Source organism: Pelophylax lessonae (assembly GCF_965119305.1).
Source record: "Pelophylax lessonae genome assembly, chromosome: 11".
In the NCBI taxonomy this organism is placed as follows: domain Eukaryota; kingdom Metazoa; phylum Chordata; class Amphibia; order Anura; family Ranidae; genus Pelophylax; species Pelophylax lessonae.
This window is the reverse complement of record NC_138778.1, coordinates 101,744,054-101,767,041: the sequence shown is the minus strand read 5'-3', so window position 1 is coordinate 101,767,041 and position 22,988 is coordinate 101,744,054.

The following is a 22,988-nucleotide window of genomic DNA, read 5'->3' as shown; positions in this document are numbered from 1 at the left end:
ACAATAAAGAAGACAGGATATAAAATATGCTGTTTTTTATCTTTGAAATTTACAATAGTGTAGATCCATAATCAAGTTCCCTGAAGAAGCGGAAAAAGTGTTCTGCGAAACGCGTTTTACCTTTATGTACCTACAGATTTCCCTGTTAATGCACTACAGTCTGAGCTGCACTGCTTTTTAGGCTGGCCATACACTATACAATTTTCTTGTTCAACTTTCCTTTAGATTTACCAAAACCATGTAATGTAGGGTCAAACCTAAACACTTTCAATTTGTATGCAGTCAGGCAGGCCCTTGCACTACATAGTTTAAGGTAAATCTAAAGGAAATTGAATAAGAAAATTGTATAGTGTATGGCCAGCCTTAGCTGTGTAGCCCTGCCCCCTGGGGAGTGGCTAAGTATACACAGATCCTCCTCACTTCTGTTGCCCTGAGTGTTGTCCAGCCCACCTGACACTATAGGTTCTGTCATTGTAAATGATAAGACACTACTAGATTTGCAGTAAAGAATCAGGCTTTTCTTTAACTTGCGTTTAGTAAAATGCACAAACAGTTTCAATAAAACAGTCGACACAAGAACACCAATGATAAGAAGGACCCTGAATTAGGGTTGAGCGAACACCTAGATGTCCGTGTTCGACGGGTTCGGCCGAACTTTAAAAAAAAGTCCGGGTCCGTGTCCCGGACTTTTACCGAACTTTTCCCAGACACCGAACCCCATTGAAGTCAATGGGGACCCGAACTTTAAGGCACTAAAATGGCTCTAAAACACCAAAGGAAAGGGCTAGAGTGCTGCAAATGGCAGCAAAACGTAATTAAGAGCATGGCAAGTGCTCTGCAAACAAATGTGGATAGGGAAATAACTTAAAACAACAAAAAAAAAACAGAAAAATAAAACAATGTTCTTCTTCATCTCTGAAGGACGAGGCCCATATGGAGTAGGAGGGAGGTTGAGGTGGTGGTGGATGTGGCGGTGACATAGGCGTGCGCACAGGGTGTGCTGGGTGTGCCTGGGCACACCCTAATCACCTAGGGCACATAGCATTGCCAGTGAGGAGATGGGAAAGATCTCCCTGGGACCTGCTCTGCTCTATTTCTCCTTGCCTACAGGTACATGGCCCCGATACATTACTCTCCCTGCTGGCAAACACATGCATGTGTATTTCAACTTTGGGGTGCACACCTTAATGCAATAGGCTGCGCACACCTATGGGCGGTGTAGGTGGAAGCGGCGGTGGAGGAGGACCAGGGCCGGATTAACAGCATCATGGGCTTGGTGCTGAGGATTTTGAAGGGCCTTAAGGGCCGTGCCTTGCCATGCACCCAGAGGAGGAAGGGTGCAGCCATGCATGCCTAATTCAACATGGGATGCTGTCTCTGAAGCCCATAAACACATCCATGCATCGCCAACTGTCCCTCCTTGTCCGGCCTTCACGCTGTGTGGGGAGGTTCTGAGGGTGCTGCCTGGGGAAGCGAGCATAGAAGCCAGACTTCTGTGTTTACAAGTGACAGAAGAGCGGTAACAGTGAATATGGCCAACCCGGGGCCTATATAAAAGGTAGGGGCCTGGAGCTGCAGCTCCAATAGCCCCTACATTAATCTGGCCCTGAGGAGGAGGACGAGGTAGCCAACACTGCTTCTTTTCAAAAATTTTAAATGAGGGTACACCCCAAAAGAGTGAGAAAGAGCAAAAATGGAACAATGGGTGGGTAAGGTCGGTATCCATTGCTATTCTGCATAAGGTACGGAAAAGTCCCGTGGGATCCATGCCTGGTTCATTTTAATGAACGTGAGCTTGTCCACATTGTCTCTGGACAGGCGGCTGCGCTTGTCTGTTATAACGCCCCCAGCCGTGCTAAATACCCGTTCAGATAATACACTGGCTGCAGGGCACGCCAGCACCTCCAAGGCGTAAAGGGCAAGCTCAAGCCATGTGCCCAATTTGGAGACCCAGAAGTTGAAGGGGGCAGACCCGTCATTCACTACATGTAGGCGTGTGCACACATACTGCTCCACCATGTTGGTAAAATGCTGCCTCCTGCTAAGACGTTCCATCTGAGCTGCTGGTGCTGCTGTTTGTTGTGGCGTGCTGACAAAGCTTTTCCACATTTCGGCCATGCTAACCCTGCCTTCTGAGGTGCTGGCGGTGCCCTGGTTGCGTTGGCGACCTCCTCCTCCTCCTCCTCTGCCTTGTGCTTCCACTGTGGCCCCGCTGTCAGATGGGAATGCCAGCAGCATGGCGTCTACCAGCGTGCGCTTGTACTCGCGCATCTTGCGATCGCGCTCCAGTGAGTGAATTAAGGACGGTACGTTGTCCTTGTAACGGGGATCCAGCAGCGTGGCCACCCAGTAATCAGCACAAGTTAGAATGTGGGCAACTCGGCGGTCGTTGTGGAGACACTGCAGCATGTAATCGCTCATGTGTGCCAGGCTGCCCAGAGGCAACGAAAGGCTGTCCTCTGTGGGAGGTGTATCGTCCGTGTCCTCTGTATCCCCCCAGCCACGCACCAGTGATGGCCATGAGCTGGCCTGGGTGCCACCCTGCTGTGAACATGGTTCCATCTCCTCCTCCAGCTCCTCCTCCTCCTCATCCTCCTCACCCTCCAGAACTGTGCCCCTGCTGGACAATTGCGTCCCTGGCGTTTGCGTGTGCAGGAACCCACCCTCGGAGCCCCTTGCGAATGACTGCCCTGAAAGCCTTGGAAATGTTACCTCTTCATCCTCCTCCTCCTCCTCATCCTGTGCCACATCCTCTTCCATCATCGCCCGAATTGTTTTTTCAAGGAGGCATAGAAGTGGGATAGTTAAGCTGAGAACGGCGTCATTGCCACTGGCCATGTTGGTGGAGTACTCAAAACAGCGCAACAAGGCACACAGGTCTCGCATGGAGGCCCAGTTAAATTAAATAGCGGAATAGAAAATATGATCCAAAAAAAGTGTATGTATATCACACGTACACAACCACACTGGGCCCCAATTACTATTGTTTGTACCCCTAAAAGGCTAGATGAGGAGTAGGGGGAGTATGGAACAGGCAGCACCCTCAAACCTTCAGAAGTATGAGATGAACCCCAACAACTTGGAAAGGTGGATCTCTCTCACACGTACCGACACAGACTATCCCGCAATTCAATTGATCCTCAAAGGTTTTTATTGAATAGCGGAATAGGAAATATGATCAAAAAAAGTGTATGTATCTCGCACGTACACAACCACACTAGGCCCCAATTACTATTGTTTGTACCCCTAAAAGGCTAGATGAGGAGTAGGGGGGGTATGGAACAGGCAGCACCCTCAAACCTTCAGAAGTATGAGATGAACCCCAACAACTTGGAAAGGTGGATCTCTCTCACACGTACCGACACAGACTATCCCCCAATTTAACTGATCCCCAAAGGTTTTTGATTAAATAGCGGAATAGAAAATATGATCCAAAAAAAGTGTATGTATATCACACGTACACAACCACACTAGGCCCCAATTACTATTGTTTGTACCCCTAAAAGGCTAGATGAGGAGTAGGGGGGGTATGGAACAGGCAGCACCCTCAAACCTTCAGAAGTATGAGATGAACCCCAACAACTTGGAAAGGTGGATCTCTCTCACACGTACCGACACAGACTATCCCCCAATTTAACTGATCCCCAAAGGTTTTTGATTAAATAGCGGAATAGAAAATATGATCCCAAAAAAGTGTATGTATATCACACGTACACAACCACACTGGGCCTCAATTACTATTGTTTGTACCCCTAAAAGGCTAGATGAGGAGTAGGGGGAGTATGGAACAGGCAGCACCCTCAAACCTTCAGAAGTATGAGATGAACCCCAACAACTTGGAAAGGTGGATCTCTCTCACACGTACCAACACAGACTATCCCCCAATTTAACTGATCCCCAAAGGTTTTTGATTAAATAGCGGAATAGAAAATATGATCCAAAAAAAGTGTATGTATATCACACGTACACAACCACACTAGGCCCCAATTACTATTGTTTGTACCCCTAAAAGGCTAGATGAGGAGTAGGGGGAGTATGGAACAGGCAGCACCCTCAAACCTTCAGAAGTATGAGATGAACCCCAACAACTTGGAAAGGTGGATCTCTCTCACACGTACCGACACAGACTATCCCGCAATTCAATTGATCCTCAAAGGTTTTTATTGAATAGCGGAATAGGAAATATGATCAAAAAAAGTGTATGTATCTCGCACGTACACAACCACACTAGGCCCCAATTACTATTGTTTGTACCCCTAAAAGGCTAGATGAGGAGTAGGGGGGGTATGGAACAGGCAGCACCCTCAAACCTTCAGAAGTATGAGATGAACCCCAACAACTTGGAAAGGTGGATCTCTCTCACACGTACCGACACAGACTATCCCGCAATTCAATTGATCCTCAAAGGTTTTTATTGAATAGCGGAATAGGAAATATGATCAAAAAAAGTGTATGTATCTCGCACGTACACAACCACACTAGGCCCCAATTACTATTGTTTGTACCCCTAAAAGGCTAGATGAGGAGTAGGGGGGGTATGGAACAGGCAGCACCCTCAAACCTTCAGAAGTATGAGATGAACCCCAACAACTTGGAAAGGTGGATCTCTCTCACACGTACCGACACAGACTATCCCCCAATTTAACTGATCCCCAAAGGTTTTTGATTAAATAGCGGAATAGAAAATATGATCCAAAAAAAGTGTATGTATATCACACGTACACAACCACACTAGGCCCCAATTACTATTGTTTGTACCCCTAAAAGGCTAGATGAGGAGTAGGGGGGGTATGGAACAGGCAGCACCCTCAAACCTTCAGAAGTATGAGATGAACCCCAACAACTTGGAAAGGTGGATCTCTCTCACACGTACCAACACAGACTATCCCCCAATTTAACTGATCCCCAAAGGTTTTTGATTAAATAGCGGAATAGAAAATATGATCCCAAAAAAGTGTATGTATATCACACGTACACAACCACACTAGGCCCCAATTACTATTGTTTGTACCCCTAAAAGGCTAGGAGTAGGGGGAGTATGGAACAGGCAGCACCCTCAAACCTTCAGAAGTATGAGATGAACCCCAACAACTTGGAAAGGTGGATCTCTCTCACACGTACCAACACAGACTATCCCCCAATTTAACTGATCCCCAAAGGTTTTTGATTAAATAGCGGAATAGAAAATATGATCCAAAAAAAGTGTATGTATATCACACGTACACAACCACACTAGGCCCCAATTACTATTGTTTGTACCCCTAAAAGGCTAGGAGTAGGGGGAGTATGGAACAGGCAGCACCCTCAAACCTTCAGAAGTATGAGATGAACCCCAACAACTTGGAAAGGTGGATCTCTCTCACACGTACCAACACAGACTATCCCCCAATTTAACTGATCCCCAAAGGTTTTTGATTCAATAGCGGAATAGAAAATATGATCCAAAAAAAGTGTATGTATATCACACGTACACAACCACACTAGGCCCCAATTACTATTGTTTGTACCCCTAAAAGGCTAGATGAGGAGTAGGGGGAGTATGGAACAGGCAGCACCCTCAAACCTTCAGAAGTATGAGATGAACCCCAACAACTTGGAAAGGTGGATCTCTCTCACACGTACCGACACAGACTATCCCGCAATTCAATTGATCCTCAAAGGTTTTTATTGAATAGCGGAATAGGAAATATGATCAAAAAAAGTGTATGTATCTCGCACGTACACAACCACACTAGGCCCCAATTACTATTGTTTGTACCCCTAAAAGGCTAGATGAGGAGTAGGGGGGGTATGGAACAGGCAGCACCCTCAAACCTTCAGAAGTATGAGATGAACCCCAACAACTTGGAAAGGTGGATCTCTCTCACACGTACCGACACAGACTATCCCCCAATTTAACTGATCCCCAAAGGTTTTTGATTAAATAGCGGAATAGAAAATATGATCCAAAAAAAGTGTATGTATATCACACGTACACAACCACACTAGGCCCCAATTACTATTGTTTGTACCCCTAAAAGGCTAGATGAGGAGTAGGGGGAGTATGGAACAGGCAGCACCCTCAAACCTTCAGAAGTATGAGATGAACCCCAACAACTTGGAAAGGTGGATCTCTCTCACACGTACCGACACAGACTATCCCGCAATTCAATTGATCCTCAAAGGTTTTTATTGAATAGCGGAATAGGAAATATGATCAAAAAAAGTGTATGTATCTCGCACGTACACAACCACACTAGGCCCCAATTACTATTGTTTGTACCCCTAAAAGGCTAGATGAGGAGTAGGGGGGGTATGGAACAGGCAGCACCCTCAAACCTTCAGAAGTATGAGATGAACCCCAACAACTTGGAAAGGTGGATCTCTCTCACACGTACCGACACAGACTATCCCCCAATTTAACTGATCCCCAAAGGTTTTTGATTAAATAGCGGAATAGAAAATATGATCCCAAAAAAGTGTATGTATATCACACGTACACAACCACACTGGGCCCCAATTACTATTGTTTGTACCCCTAAAAGGCTAGATGAGGAGTAGGGGGAGTATGGAACAGGCAGCACCCTCAAACCTTCAGAAGTATGAGATGAACCCCAACAACTTGGAAAGGTGGATCTCTCTCACACGTACCGACACAGACTATCCCGCAATTCAATTGATCCTCAAAGGTTTTTATTGAATAGCGGAATAGGAAATATGATCAAAAAAAGTGTATGTATCTCGCACGTACACAACCACACTAGGCCCCAATTACTATTGTTTGTACCCCTAAAAGGCTAGATGAGGAGTAGGGGGGGTATGGAACAGGCAGCACCCTCAAACCTTCAGAAGTATGAGATGAACCCCAACAACTTGGAAAGGTGGATCTCTCTCACACGTACCGACACAGACTATCCCCCAATTTAACTGATCCCCAAAGGTTTTTGATTAAATAGCGGAATAGAAAATATGATCCAAAAAAAGTGTATGTATATCACACGTACACAACCACACTAGGCCCCAATTACTATTGTTTGTACCCCTAAAAGGCTAGATGAGGAGTAGGGGGGGTATGGAACAGGCAGCACCCTCAAACCTTCAGAAGTATGAGATGAACCCCAACAACTTGGAAAGGTGGATCTCTCTCACACGTACCAACACAGACTATCCCCCAATTTAACTGATCCCCAAAGGTTTTTGATTAAATAGCGGAATAGAAAATATGATCCCAAAAAAGTGTATGTATATCACACGTACACAACCACACTAGGCCCCAATTACTATTGTTTGTACCCCTAAAAGGCTAGGAGTAGGGGGAGTATGGAACAGGCAGCACCCTCAAACCTTCAGAAGTATGAGATGAACCCCAACAACTTGGAAAGGTGGATCTCTCTCACACGTACCAACACAGACTATCCCCCAATTTAACTGATCCCCAAAGGTTTTTGATTAAATAGCGGAATAGAAAATATGATCCAAAAAAAGTGTATGTATATCACACGTACACAACCACACTAGGCCCCAATTACTATTGTTTGTACCCCTAAAAGGCTAGGAGTAGGGGGAGTATGGAACAGGCAGCACCCTCAAACCTTCAGAAGTATGAGATGAACCCCAACAACTTGGAAAGGTGGATCTCTCTCACACGTACCAACACAGACTATCCCCCAATTTAACTGATCCCCAAAGGTTTTTGATTAAATAGCGGAATAGAAAATATGATCCAAAAAAAGTGTATGTATATCACACGTACACAACCACACTAGGCCCCAATTACTATTGTTTGTACCCCTAAAAGGCTAGATGAGGAGTAGGGGGAGTATGGAACAGGCAGCACCCTCAAACCTTCAGAAGTATGAGATGAACCCCAACAACTTGGAAAGGTGGATCTCTCTCACACGTACCGACACAGACTATCCCGCAATTCAATTGATCCTCAAAGGTTTTTATTGAATAGCGGAATAGGAAATATGATCAAAAAAAGTGTATGTATCTCGCACGTACACAACCACACTAGGCCCCAATTACTATTGTTTGTACCCCTAAAAGGCTAGATGAGGAGTAGGGGGGGTATGGAACAGGCAGCACCCTCAAACCTTCAGAAGTATGAGATGAACCCCAACAACTTGGAAAGGTGGATCTCTCTCACACGTACCGACACAGACTATCCCCCAATTTAACTGATCCCCAAAGGTTTTTGATTAAATAGCGGAATAGAAAATATGATCCCAAAAAAGTGTATGTATATCACACGTACACAACCACACTGGGCCCCAATTACTATTGTTTGTACCCCTAAAAGGCTAGATGAGGAGTAGGGGGAGTATGGAACAGGCAGCACCCTCAAACCTTCAGAAGTATGAGATGAACCCCAACAACTTGGAAAGGTGGATCTCTCTCACACGTACCGACACAGACTATCCCGCAATTCAATTGATCCTCAAAGGTTTTTATTGAATAGCGGAATAGGAAATATGATCAAAAAAAGTGTATGTATCTCGCACGTACACAACCACACTAGGCCCCAATTACTATTGTTTGTACCCCTAAAAGGCTAGATGAGGAGTAGGGGGGGTATGGAACAGGCAGCACCCTCAAACCTTCAGAAGTATGAGATGAACCCCAACAACTTGGAAAGGTGGATCTCTCTCACACGTACCGACACAGACTATCCCCCAATTTAACTGATCCCCAAAGGTTTTTGATTAAATAGCGGAATAGAAAATATGATCCAAAAAAAGTGTATGTATATCACACGTACACAACCACACTAGGCCCCAATTACTATTGTTTGTACCCCTAAAAGGCTAGATGAGGAGTAGGGGAGCTATGGAACAGGCAGCACCCTCAAACCTTCAGAAGTATGAGATGAACCCCAACAACTTGGAAAGGTGGATCTCTCTCACACGTACCAACACAGACTATCCCCCAATTTAACTGATCCCCAAAGGTTTTTGATTAAATAGCGGAATAGAAAATATGATCCCAAAAAAGTGTATGTATATCACACGTACACAACCACACTAGGCCCCAATTACTATTGTTTGTACCCCTAAAAGGCTAGGAGTAGGGGGAGTATGGAACAGGCAGCACCCTCAAACCTTCAGAAGTATGAGATGAACCCCAACAACTTGGAAAGGTGGATCTCTCTCACACGTACCAACACAGACTATCCCCCAATTTAACTGATCCCCAAAGGTTTTTGATTAAATAGCGGAATAGAAAATATGATCCCAAAAAAGTGTATGTATATCACACGTACACAACCACACTAGGCCCCAATTACTATTGTTTGTACCCCTAAAAGGCTAGGAGTAGGGGGAGTATGGAACAGGCAGCACCCTCAAACCTTCAGAAGTATGAGATGAACCCCAACAACTTGGAAAGGTGGATCTCTCTCACACGTACCAACACAGACTATCCCCCAATTTAACTGATCCCCAAAGGTTTTTGATTAAATAGCGGAATAGAAAATATGATCCCAAAAAAGTGTATGTATATCACACGTACACAACCACACTAGGCCCCAATTACTATTGTTTGTACCCCTAAAAGGCTAGGAGTAGGGGGAGTATGGAACAGGCAGCACCCTCAAACCTTCAGAAGTATGAGATGAACCCCAACAACTTGGAAAGGTGGATCTCTCTCACACGTACCAACACAGACTATCCCCCAATTTAACTGATCCCCAAAGGTTTTTGATTAAATAGCGGAATAGAAAATATGATCCCAAAAAAGTGTATGTATATAACACGTACACAACCACACTAGGCCCCAATTACTATTGTTTGTACCCCTAAAAGGCTAGGAGTAGGGGGAGTATGGAACAGGCAGCACCCTCAAACCTTCAGAAGTATGAGATGAACCCCAACAACTTGGAAAGGTGGATCTCTCTCACACGTACCAACACAGACTATCCCCCAATTTAACTGATCCCCAAAGGTTTTTGATTAAATAGCGGAATAGAAAATATGATCCCAAAAAAGTGTATGTATATCACACGTACACAACCACACTAGGCCCCAATTACTATTGTTTGTACCCCTAAAAGGCTAGGAGTAGGGGGAGTATGGAACAGGCAGCACCCTCAAACCTTCAGAAGTATGAGATGAACCCCAACAACTTGGAAAGGTGGATCTCTCTCACACGTACCAACACAGACTATCCCCCAATTTAACTGATCCCCAAAGGTTTTTGATTAAATAGCGGAATAGAAAATATGATCCCAAAAAAGTGTATGTATATCACACGTACACAACCACACTAGGCCCCAATTACTATTGTTTGTACCCCTAAAAGGCTAGGAGTAGGGGGAGTATGGAACAGGCAGCACCCTCAAACCTTCAGAAGTATGAGATGAACCCCAACAACTTGGAAAGGTGGATCTCTCTCACACGTACCAACACAGACTATCCCCCAATTTAACTGATCCCCAAAGGTTTTTGATTAAATAGCGGAATAGAAAATATGATCCCAAAAAAGTGTATGTATATCACACGTACACAACCACACTAGGCCCCAATTACTATTGTTTGTACCCCTAAAAGGCTAGATGAGGAGTAGGGGGAGTATGGAACAGGCAGCACCCTCAAACCTTCAGAAGTATGAGATTGTGTTCACTGTACCCCACAAAGATTGAGTTCACTGCACCCCACAATGATTGTGTTCACTGCACCCCACAAAGATTGTGTTCACTGCACCTCACAAAGATTGTGTTCACTGTACCCCCCAAAGATTATGTTCACTGCACCCCACAAAGATTCTGTTCACTGTACCCCACAAAGATTGTGTTCACTGCACCCCAAAAAGATTGTGTTCACTGCACCCCAAAAAGGATGTTGTTCACTGCACCCCAAAAAGGATGTTGTTCACTCCACCCCAAAAAGATTGTGTTCACTGCACCCCACAAAGATTGTGTTCACTGCACCCCAAAAAGATTGTGTTCACTGCACCCCAAAAATGATTTTGTTCACTGCACCCCAAAAAGGATGTTGTTCACTCCACCCCAAAAAGATTGTGTTCACTGCACCCCAAAAAGATTGTGTTCACTGCACCCCACAAAGGATTTTGTTCACTGCACCCCAAAAAGATTGTGTTCACTGCACCCCAAAAAGGATGTTGTTCACTGCACCCCAAAAAGGATTTTGTTCACTGCACCCCAAAAAGATTGTGTTCACTGCACCCCACAAAGGATTTTGTTCACTGCACCCCACAAAGATTGTGTTCACTGCACACCAAAAAGGATTGTGTTCACTGCACCCCAAAAAGATTTTGTTCACTGCACCCCAAAAAGATTGTGTTCACTGCAGCCCAAAAAGATTGTGTTCACTGCAGCCCAAAAAGATTGTGTTCACTGCAGCCCAAAAAGATTGTGTTCACTGCAGCCCAAAAAGATTGTGTTCACTGCAGCCCAAAAAGATTGTGTTCACTGCAGCTCACACACAGAAAAATGGATGTGGATCACTGACACCTGCCTATCTCCAATCCCACACCACACAGCAATATCGATTGTAGTTTGTAGAACACAGTTTCCCTAAAATTCAGCAGACTCTGTCCCTAACAGGATTGAGAAGAGATCGTAGATCAGGATTGAGTGCAGACCCCACCCCCCACACAGCAATATCTATTGTAGTTTGTAGAAGACACTGACCCTATAATTCAGCAGACTCTATCCCTAAAATGCCTACAACTCGCCCTGCCTAAACACTCCGACCTGTCCCTCAATTCTATCCGGACACAAATGGTTTTTTCCTGCCTATCTTTCCCTAATCAGCAGCCAGCACGTTGATGTGTGCTCTGTCCCTGAATCTAAGCAGCATAATGACGCCGCTGCGGCTGCCTCGAACTTATAAAGACTTGGTCACATGCTTCAGACGGCCAATCACAGCTACTGAGACATTTGCAGGCATGGCTGGGATGGCTTAAGGCACACCAGTTAAACGATTGTTGATTGGCTGTTGAAAGCCCGCCATGAAAAGAGCGCCAAAGCATGCAAAACCCGGAAATAAAACGACCGAACACGGATTTTTACCCGAACATACAGTAAAGTGTCCGTGTCCGTGTTCGGGTACAAAAAATCCAATTATTCGGTACGAACACGAATAATACAGTCCGTGTTCGCTCAACACTACCCTGAATACTCAATATAGAACTGGATAAGATGAAACCCAGTGCCAGCTAACCAGCCCTAATTTATCAATTCCTGATTGCTTAATTGGATAAGCCCCCACCCCAGGTCTAAAAGTATATAAGTGCAGCATCACTTGGGGACAGCACATTTGCAGGGGGGCACATTTGCTTTTGGGGGGCTCTCTTCTCTAAGTGGGGGGGGGGCGATTTCTACAAGTGGCTTGCACTTCTGATTCTGCACTTCAGAGAATGCACAAAGTGAATGAACACAGGAAAGGCTGAGATATATACCACATATACTGCAGGTGATCTCCATTTTTTTTTTTTTTTTTTTTGTCTCACCTCTTCAGCTCTATCCTGGTAAAATGCACTCTCTGCCACTTCTTCTGACTGCCCTATCCTCCATCCTTCAATTCTCTCTACTTCACCCCTCTTCTCCACCCCACAGCTTATATATATCATCCTCACTTCTGTCCTCACCTTATTACTGCACTCACCATCTCCTGCTATTTCTAAATCCACATGCACACAAATCTTCAAGGACACTGAGGCATGTCCCTTCATATAAATCACACTCTCATATTACCACCCTCACCTTTCTGCTTCTCCTGGCCTCTGGAGACATATCCCCAAACCCTGGGCCTCCATCTACCCATGCTCAATACACCACCTACCCTACACCCTCTGGCTGCAGTCGCAGTCAGCACAATCTAGTTACTATCTCTCTTCTTCCCAAGACTGGACTCCCTTTCTCTTGCGCCCTTTGGAACGCTCGCTCTGTCTGTAACAAACTCACCTCTCTCCATGACCTTTTCATCGCTAATTTATTTAATCTACTCGCCATCACCGAAACCTGGCTTCACGAATCCGACACTGCGTCTTCTGCTGCCCTATCCCAAGGTGGTCTTCTATGGACTCACTCCCCTAGACCCAACGGACGCAAGGGAGGGGGTGTCGGGATCCTTCTAGCCCCACATAGCTCCTTTCAGGTACTTCAGCCACCTCCCTCTCTGTCACTCTCCTCATTTGTGGTACACTGCATTCGTCTTTTCTCCCCTGTCTCTCTAAGGATAGCTGTGATCTACCGCCCCCCTGGACCAGTATCAACCTTTCTTGATGACTTCTCCGCCTGGTTATCCTACTTTCTCTCTTCTGAAATCCCCACAATCATTCTTGGCGACTTCAACATCCCTATTAATACTAACACTCCTACCACTTCCAAACTTCTCAATCTAACCTCCTCCTTTGACCTGAAGCAATGGATACATGCTTCTACTCACTCTGAAGGCAATATCCTTGACCTTGTTTTCTCCCACCTATGCACCCCGCACAACTTTTCCAACAATCCTTCCCCTCTCTCTGATCACTACCTTATTAGTTTCACTCTTTCCCTCTACTCCACCTCCTCTCCCTCCAGCTACCGTACAGTTACCCGCAGAAACCTACGCCATCTCAACCCTTCTCTTCTCTACTCTGCTACCGACCACCTCTATGACAAAATCGCACCCCTGTCCTGCTCCAACCTAGCCACTTCTGTCTACAACACTTCACTCTTAGCCTCCCTGGACACATTGGCCCCCCTCACCACACACCGAATCAGGCCCAGACCCCTTCAACCTTGGCAAACCGATAACACTAGAAGTCTGAAAAAGCATAGCTGTGCTCTTGAGCGCCTATGGCGTAAGACTCGGTCTCAGAATGATTTCAACCAATATAAATCCGCCCTCCAAAAATACAATTCCAGTCTCCACACTGCCAAACAGACCTATTTTATCACTCTCATTAACAGCCTGTCATCACGCCCCCGGCAACTCTTCGCTACCTTTAACTCTCTACTCCATCCTCCACTACCCCCTCCCACCGACTCACTCACTGCCCAGGAGATTGCCAACCACTTCAAACAGAAGATTGACACAATTCGTAAGGAGATCGTTGCTGTTCAGATACCTTCCTCCATGCCTTATGCTTCACGCCCACAAGTGCGATCATTACTTCCCTCATTCAACCCCGCCACTACAGACGAGGTTGCTAAACTACTTGCTAACGTCCACTTAACAACCTGCCCTCTGGATCCTGTTCCCTCGCAAATGCTACGTTCACCTTCTGGCCCTATTCTACACTCTCTAACCCACATCTTTAATCTCTCTCTCTCTTCTGGCATCTTCCCCAACTCTCTAAAACATGCACTAGTCAGCCCCATACTTAAAAAGCCCTCACTGGACCCAACCGATCTGAACAACCTACGCCCTATTTCCTTGCTCCCCTTTTCATCCAAACTCCTCGAACGTCTAGTCTACAACCGACTGTGCGACCACCTTGCCAAGAATAGCCTCCTTGATCCCCTTCAGTCTGGATTTCGGCCTCAACACTCCACTGAAACTGCACTCCTAAAGCTGACAAACGATCTGCTAACGGCCAAAACCAATGGACAATATTCTGTACTCCTACTTCTGGACCTTTCTGCTGCCTTTGATACGGTTGACCATCCCCTCCTCCTCAAAAAACTCCATGCCTTTGGTCTCCGTGACTGTACTCTTAACTGGTTATCTTCCTACTTATCTAACCGCACCTTTAGCGTTACCTACAATTCTACTTCCTCCTCTCCTCTTCCCTTCTCTGTTGGAGTTCCCCAAGGCTCTGTTCTTGGACCCCCCCTATTTTCAATCTACACCTCCTCTCTAGGTTAGTTGATAGCCTCCCACGGCTTCAAATACCACCTCTACGCTGACGATACCCAAATCTACCTATCTACTCCTCAGCTCTCTCCCTCAGTCTCCTCACGTATCACTAATTTACTATCAGACATATCGGTCTGGATGTCTCACCACTTCCTCAAACTCAATCCATCCAAAACCGAGCTTATAATTTTTCCTCCACCTCGTGCCCCTTCCCCTGATTTCTCCGTCAATATCAATGGCATTACCATCAGCCCATCCCCACATGCCAAGGTCTTAGGTGTTGTCCTGGACTCTGAACTCTCCTTCAAACTCCACATCCAATCGCTGTCCAAATCTTGCCGCCTCAGCCTCCGCAACATCTCCAAAATACGCCCCTTTCTAACCAAAGACAAAACTCCTAGTTCACTCCCTGGTCATCTTGCGCCTCGACTACTGCAATTCCCTTCTCATTGGCTTACCTTTACACAGGCTATCCCCCCTTCAATCCATCATGAATGCTGCCGCCAGACTCATCCACCTCACCAATCGCTCAGTGTCCGCTGCTCCTCTCTGTCAAGCCCTCCACTGGCTTCCGCTCACCCAACGAATTAAATTCAAAATACTTACAACATCTTACAAAGCAATCCACAGCCTAGCCCCCAGCTACATCACCAGCCTCATCTCAAAATACCAACCTAATCGCTCTCTTCGTTCCTCTCAAAACCTCCTGCTCTCTAGCTCACTCATCATCTCCTCCCATGCTCGCCTCCAGGACTTTTCCAGAGCCTCTCCAATCCTATGGAACTCCTTACCCTTCTCTGTCCGATTATCCCCCACTCTATTAGCTTTTAGGCGATCTCTGAAAACCCTCCTTTTCAGAGAAGCCTATCCTACCAACCCCTAACAAATGTACCTCCTTTTTCTCCATCAACCCATCCCCCACGGTTATTGCCTTTTGTTTCACTTGACCCTCCCTTCTAGATTGTAAGCTCTAACGAGCAGGGCCCTCTAGTTCCTCCTGTTTTGAACTGTATTGTAACTGTATGGTCTTCCTTCACATTGTAAAGCGCTGCGCAAACTGTTGGCGCTATATAAATCCTGTATAATAATAATAATAATAATAATAATTCAGCACTCAGGATAAAAAAGGGCAATCCAAACATATATACATATATTGTTTATAACGGAGCATTAATATATATTGGTAATCTTTAAATACACTACTCCTCAAGTGTAATGCAAGAGTGACCACAAATCAATGCTGTACAGTAAATAAAAGTAACTCCAACTATTACTGGCCTGTCTCAGTGACTCAAATGTCCAGAATTAGAAACTAAACTATCAGAGTGCACTCTGGATTCTATAGGGGGCTCCCTTTACATTAGATTGCAAGAGTCTCCTGGATGAGCAAGGCCTTGCTAGTCTTCGCCGGCAAAGGTGTCCTCAACCAATCCAGGGAAAGTATTTGTAATCCACAGTAAAGGCGATTAATTAACTGTAATCCACCACAGGAATAACCATTAACTGTAACCCAAACAGAAAGGGAGAAGATAGTTTCCTGTACTCCACAGCTGGTAGCCAATCTAAAACTGAAAAGAGGGGCAAGGCCTTCGGTTCTGCCACGCACTAATCAATGCTGCAGTGTCCTGTGACGACCGTTAGAGCTAGTGTGGCCTTCTGCTAGAACTTGTTAGGTACCTGTTAGGTAAAGTCCGAAGTGGAGCTTGAGTGCTGAGGATTGAGGCGAAAACGTAGTCCGAGATCAGGCCAGCAACAGATCGGGCAAAGCGGTATCCAAACGTAATCCAAAGTATGGTCAGGCAGGCAGAAGTCATACACAAGCTGGCGGTGAAGTACAGGTTCGGCAGGCTGAAGAGGGGTCAAGAATACAGGCAAAAGTTCATACACGATAGTCAGTAAAAGAGCAAACAGCACACCCAGGAAGATATTCCAAAACACAGGAAGTGCTGCTATTTAAAGGCTGGCTAAATTGTACATTGTTCACAGCTGACAGCAGGTGGAGCTAGTGAGTCCAAAAGTAAAGCATCAGGCTGAAAAATCACTGCAAAAACTCCAGAGCTACTTTGTGGCACAACAGATAAGGCTGCAAGCTACGAAACAGGGAACCTCCCGGTTCATGGACACCCAGGTACATGACAGAACTGCTCTGCAGACCTGCCCTGGCTCAGTCTAGTAGTACAGTAGATACTTCAAATTGGATCTCTCTCACCCAGTATGATGAGCTCTGTGTCCCACAGTCCACACCGTCAGTGTTCCGCTCTCCTCAGCAACACTCGTAGCCGCTCAGGGCATCCCTCCGCTCGATCAACCGATAAGATCCTTCTGCACACCGCTCTCTCTGCCTCCGGTGTCTGCCCGTTAGGCCTCCGGCCTATCCTTCACTGCGCTCCGCAGCAGTAAATCTTGGTCCTGCCCCCTTTATAAAGACACTCCCAACTGCCCCTGTGAGTCCCACTGCTCTCTGGGAGAATAGTTAAATCACACAGACAATCCTCTCTCATAATTCAGCAAGTCAGTATTTTGAAGAAACTCTTTACAGTACTCAGTCTTAACCCCCCCCCCCACACACACATTAAAGTACACAGCCCCCCCCCCCCCACACACACACACACACATTAAAGTACACAGCCCCCCCCCCCCCACACACACACATTTAAGTACTCAGCCCCCACACACACACACATTAGAGTACTCAGCCCCCCCCCCCCCCCCACACACACACACATTGTCACTTCCCCAGTCTCACTGGCTTCATTTATGCCCGAGGTAATTGTAAGAGTAGATTAGATAGGTTTTTTTGAAGGGGGACTCTGGCTTTACGGCTCCGAAGCTGCAGGTGGTAGAGTTTTCCGACCACTGTATGGTGTCTGTAGTCTTGAATGTGGCTGAGACTCCCCAGAAAGGGCGTGGAATTTGGCGTCTAAATGGGACATTGCTTGAGGACTCTTCTGTCAGGGAAGCCTATGAGGACTTCTTCTCGGAACACGCCTCGCTCTTTGAGTAGTGGGAGGCAGTGAAGAAGAGGTCGAAGGATTTCTTCCGGAAGATCTCTAGGTTCAGGGCAATCTCTAAATACTGTGCCTACCTGGGTTTGCATAGGCATCTTGATCGCCTCCTATCGTCTGGTGGTTCTCAGAGGGAGATCTCTGATCTGAAGCAGCAGCTGAGGGAGTGTCAGTATCATCGTCTTGCCTCCCCGACCCTTGAAAGGGATTACGGGAAGTTTTGCTCCCCAGATCCTTACAGGAGTTGTGGGATGGCAGTGAGTTCGAAGACCATACACGGCCTGAAGGACACCTCGGGGTCCATGGTTCGGGATTCTGGGTGTCGTGAGGGACCACTTTTCTGGCATCCTGGGGCTGCAGCTTCTAGATGAGGAGAAGGCCATCAGGTTCCTAAACGAGACTCCGTTAGGGGAGGAGTTTAACTTCTGAGGCCCCTTTGACTGAGGACATATCAGTGGCTGAGGTAGAAAAGGCCATTGACTCTTTGTCATCTAAAAAGTCGCCAGGGCCAGATGGGCTCACAGCAGAATTCTACCGGACCTTCAAGGGCCTGTTGGTACCTCATCTGGCAGAGATTTTCAATCAGTGTTTGGCAGAGGGCCTTTTACCTCCCTCGATGAGAAGGTCAGCCCTGATCCTTTTATCAAAGGGGAAGGACCCGTCTATAGTTGAGAATTGGCGCCCTATCACCCTTTTTAACACAGATAGGAAGCTGTTGGCAAAGGTCCTTTTCTTGCATCTATCAGCAGTAGCTGGTGGGGTACTGTCTGCATCGCAGCACTGTGCAATTCCAGGCTGCAGCAACTTTAGTGCAGTCCTTGGCGTCTGGAAGGCTGTGGAGAGGTGTAGGGCTGACTGGTGGGGACGGTATTTGTTGGCATTGGATCAGGCCAAGGCTTTTGATCGAGTTAGCCACAAGTACCTCTGGCTTCTTCTGGAAAGGTATGGTCTGCCGGGGCGGGTGATCAATTGGCTTTGTGTGCTTTATAGAGGGGCTGAGAGCTTCCCTCTTGTCAATGGCTGGGTAGGTCCATTCTTTCCTGTGGGCACTGGTGTCAGACAGGGCTGTCTGTTGAGCCCCCTTTTTTATGTCTTTGCGGTCGACCCCTTAGTTAGAAGGCTAGAATGCGGGCGCCTGAGGGGGGTTCTGGTAGAGCCCGGTGATGGCCGGGGGCCCAGCGGTGAGGGTGATCGCCTATGCAGATGATGTCTCGGTTGTAGTCACAAGTGGGGAGGAGGCCCATTTTGTGGAAACACAGATCAGGAACTACTTCGAGGCGTCCAGTTCACCCGTGAACTGGGCCAAGAGTGAAGTTTTTTGGATGGGTAAGGAGGGCGTGCAATTTCCTGTGCCCCAATTGGAAATCAAAGTTTTAGGCATCATTTTTGACCAGGGGGATTACCCCAAACGAAATTGGGAGAGCAGACTGTTGAGTGCCGCCCAGAAAGTGGCAGCCTGGAAAGGCTGGAAGCTGTCGCTGAGGGAAAGGGTTAGTCTGATTAAAACATACTTGTTGCCTGAGTTTCTCTATGTCAGCTACGTATGCCTGTTGCCAGCATCTCTATATGCGCGGGTTTGTGGTCTGTTTATCCTGCTGTTGTGGGGAAACAGATTGAACCTGATTAACAGAGAGGTCACATACCGACAGAGGCAGCTAGAGGGGTTGGACATGGTCCATCCGGTAGTGTTCTACATTACCATTTTTATTAAATTCAATCTGCAGTCCATTTTTCGGGACGAGCCATCTCTGTGGGAATGTTCGTGTAAGAACTGGCTTTTGCTCTTCCTGAGTGAGTGGGAGGATGTGGGGAGACCTGGGGATCTGAGGAGATCACATGAGTACCTCCCATCCTATGTCCCGCAAGCATTAAAGGTATTGAGGCAGTGGCAAATAACTGCTCTTGAGGTTGGGTTCACTGGTTGGCGTGAGTTGTATCAGAGGGTCATGACTTCAGACTTTTTGAAGCCTCTGTCTTTAAGAGACTGTCCGGAGAAGGTCTTTAGGGAGGGGTTAGCCCTTCTGAATTCGCCAAGAATTCCTGCAAAGTTCTGGGATCTTGCATGGAGGTCGTTTCATGGACGACTATATGTCCATGCGAACCTTAAGAACAGGAACCTGGGGGACAGAGGTTGTCCCCCTCCTGAATGTGGAGGGGTGCTGGAGACCAAGGACCACTTTTTGGTCCAGTGCCCTTTCAATGTGGAGGTTCAGAAGGGGGTAGAGTCTGCTATCGGCTACCCTTGTCTCTCGTTCTTAGCCCTTTCTGGGTGGTTGTATGGTGACTTCAGGGTGAGGAGGGGCTTTCAGTTGTCCACCCTTTATCTAGTTAGTACTAGTGTTTTGTATTACACGTGGCACGCTAGGTGTTTGGTGTCCACTAGGGGCAAAATCCTGCCTGTCAGTGTGGTGGTTGTTGACATCTTCGGTGAGTTGGTAAAGGTAAGGAATCTTGAAAGGGGCAAGGTTGGGCCAGAAAGGTGTGCCCGTTTATCGAGGGGATTTCATTTCCAGCCACCTTGAGGCCGGCCTTGCTCCTTGGTGGTGGTGGGTGTACTATCCTTTAACACTCCCTTAGATTTTGTGCTTTCTAATCCTTTTTTTAGGGTAAGGCTGCAAAGATCTGGTAAGCCTGGATGCACCGTCCTGCTAAGGGTAAGTTGTGATGCGGGTGGTTAAGGGTTGTTGGCTTGGGATAGGTTATGTTGAGTTTTGGGTTTGTTAAGGGTGGGTTTCCTTGGAGTATAATATAGAGACTGTTGAGGTAGTGAGCCTTATGTAGGCTAAAATTTTAGGCCCAGAATTTCTGTGGGCATGATATGTTATTTTGGAGTGTTTTGCTTCTGATTATGTGATGGAGTTGTTCTCTTTTCCTGTCTGTAAATTGTATTATGGCAGCAGTTTCTTTTCAACAAAATAATTACAGTCCAATACAGGGGAAGAAAAGATTTTCCCAGACATAGAGCCGGGGAGTAGAGCCACCATAGGAGAGACTCCCTCGAACCCCGACTCAACAGGATAAGATTGTCCAATGACAGTGGATCCTTGTACCATTTGATCAGAATCTCACTTTGTAAGGGTCTGGTGTAGAACTGCGTAAACAGAACCGCCTCGAAGGTGGAGACCATCAGCCCCAGCACTTTCATGCAAGTCCTGAGTGATGATCGATGGTTGGACAACAGGAGCTGAACAGCATCCTGTAGCTTCAGAAGTTTTGTCTGAGGAAGAAACACCCGGGCTGACGCTGATTCCAGCGTCAGACCCAAATAGTCCAGCTTTGTGGATGCAGACAGTACTGATTTCTAAAAATTCAATGTCCACCTGAACTCCTGCAGGGTGCGCACCAAAATGTCCAAGTCGGCTTCTAGAGCCAAGGAAGACTCTGCATGCAGAAGCAGATCGTCCAGGTGACCTAGTACCGCAATCCCCTTCTGCCGTAACAAGGCCAGCACTGGGGCAAAAGCCTTTGTGAACACCCGAGGAGCTGAGGCGAGACCAAGGGGTAATGCCACTAATTGAAAGTGCTCCTCGTCCGCGGCAAAACGAAGGAAACGCTGATGCCCGACATATATTGGAATAGAAAGGTAAGCATCCTTGAGATCGATAGAAGCAAGCAGATCTCCTTGATGAAGGAAAGCTACTACTGTGTGGATGGAATCCATCTGAAATTTCTGAACCCGCACAAAGTGGTTCAGAGCCTTGGGATCCAAGATCAGACGAACTTTGCTTTCCTTACTGGGAACTGTAAACAGATTTGAATAAAAACCTTGGAAACGTTCTGACTTTGGAACCGGCACAATAACTCCTTGTGCTAACTGGTCCTGCACTGCTTCGTAGAGGCCCTGTAGCCGCTCTGGAGAAAGGCGTAAGTTGGAAGGAAAGAATCTTGCCGGGAGCAAGGACCAAAACTCGATCTTTTAACCGAACCAAATCAGCTTGTGGACCCATTTGTACTGAACGAGCAAGATCCATGGATCCGGAATGAAACTAAGACATCCTCCCACACCAGACATGGGTGAGGGCGCCCCTTCAGGCTGAGGAAGGCTTGTCTGCGGAACCAGAAGTGCCCGATTTGGACTTACCATTCCAAGGTCTCTTGGAGCCTCTCGCAAAGTTACGGGTGGATCCCGAACCCTTTTCAGCATGCGTGGACGCAGACCCAGTGGGCTGACTCTTGTCCACCTCAGAATCTGAGGAAGCCGAGGATACAAATGCAGGCAGGGGCGCTTCTTGCCAGGTCTCCTTTGCAGGACTATACCTACTTTGGCTACTAGCGACTGCAGGGCTGCTGTCATGGCGGCCAGGGCAGACTGAGACCCAAAAGAGTCCCGCAGCTTCCAGGAGTGGATTGGGTGGTGAAACATGCTCCATAGGCTCTATGACCATAAAGGGTTAAATGGAACTGTGCTGTTTAACAAAGAAAAACATATATATTTTTTTAAAAAAACAGGAGGCCACTCCCCCCTGTGCACGGCTGGGGCACCACAACAATCAGCACACCTGAGGCGTTATATACATTAGAGGAAGGAATATATACCCCCAGAGACTCAACACCCTATCTGGAGAGCACCCAAAAATGGTCTGCCACACTGCAGGAAGAGGAAACGCTGACCTGAGACTAGAGACCCCCACAGAACAGCACTGCATCCGACTACAAGAAAATGGCCACCAATGAAACTCTATGGGGAAACCAAAAACACGGCCGCTGGACTACACAATCATGGCAGCTGAAGCCGGGAATACTGAGACCACGGCAAAATGGTGGCACCACACGGCGCTGCATGGGACCCTTGACCCCCTGGACCCCAGGAAAAAAGTCACAGACCCCGCAGTGGACCCCCCCCCTACAGCACCCAGATACAGACACCCCCTACAGAGGGCCGACAGCGGCAGCACCCACCGCTCCTCCAACCCAGTACCATGCAGCCCCCCTACCCAATTTCACCCATGCCCCAAAAAAGGGCCAGGGGGGAATAGGGGACAGGTGAGGGAACAAACTTAAGGGCAAACCCCGCAAAGGAGAAGGGGGAAACACAAGGGGGAACACAGAAGGGGCCTATCAACCCCAGGGGGGCCCGCGACCACCCTAGCAATTCCACAGTAAAGTAGGGGGGACACTACTTACCATACCACGGCCACCAGGCGGGCGACACTACCAGCAGTCCACCACACTATCTTGGTGCGACTCTGGTCGTGAC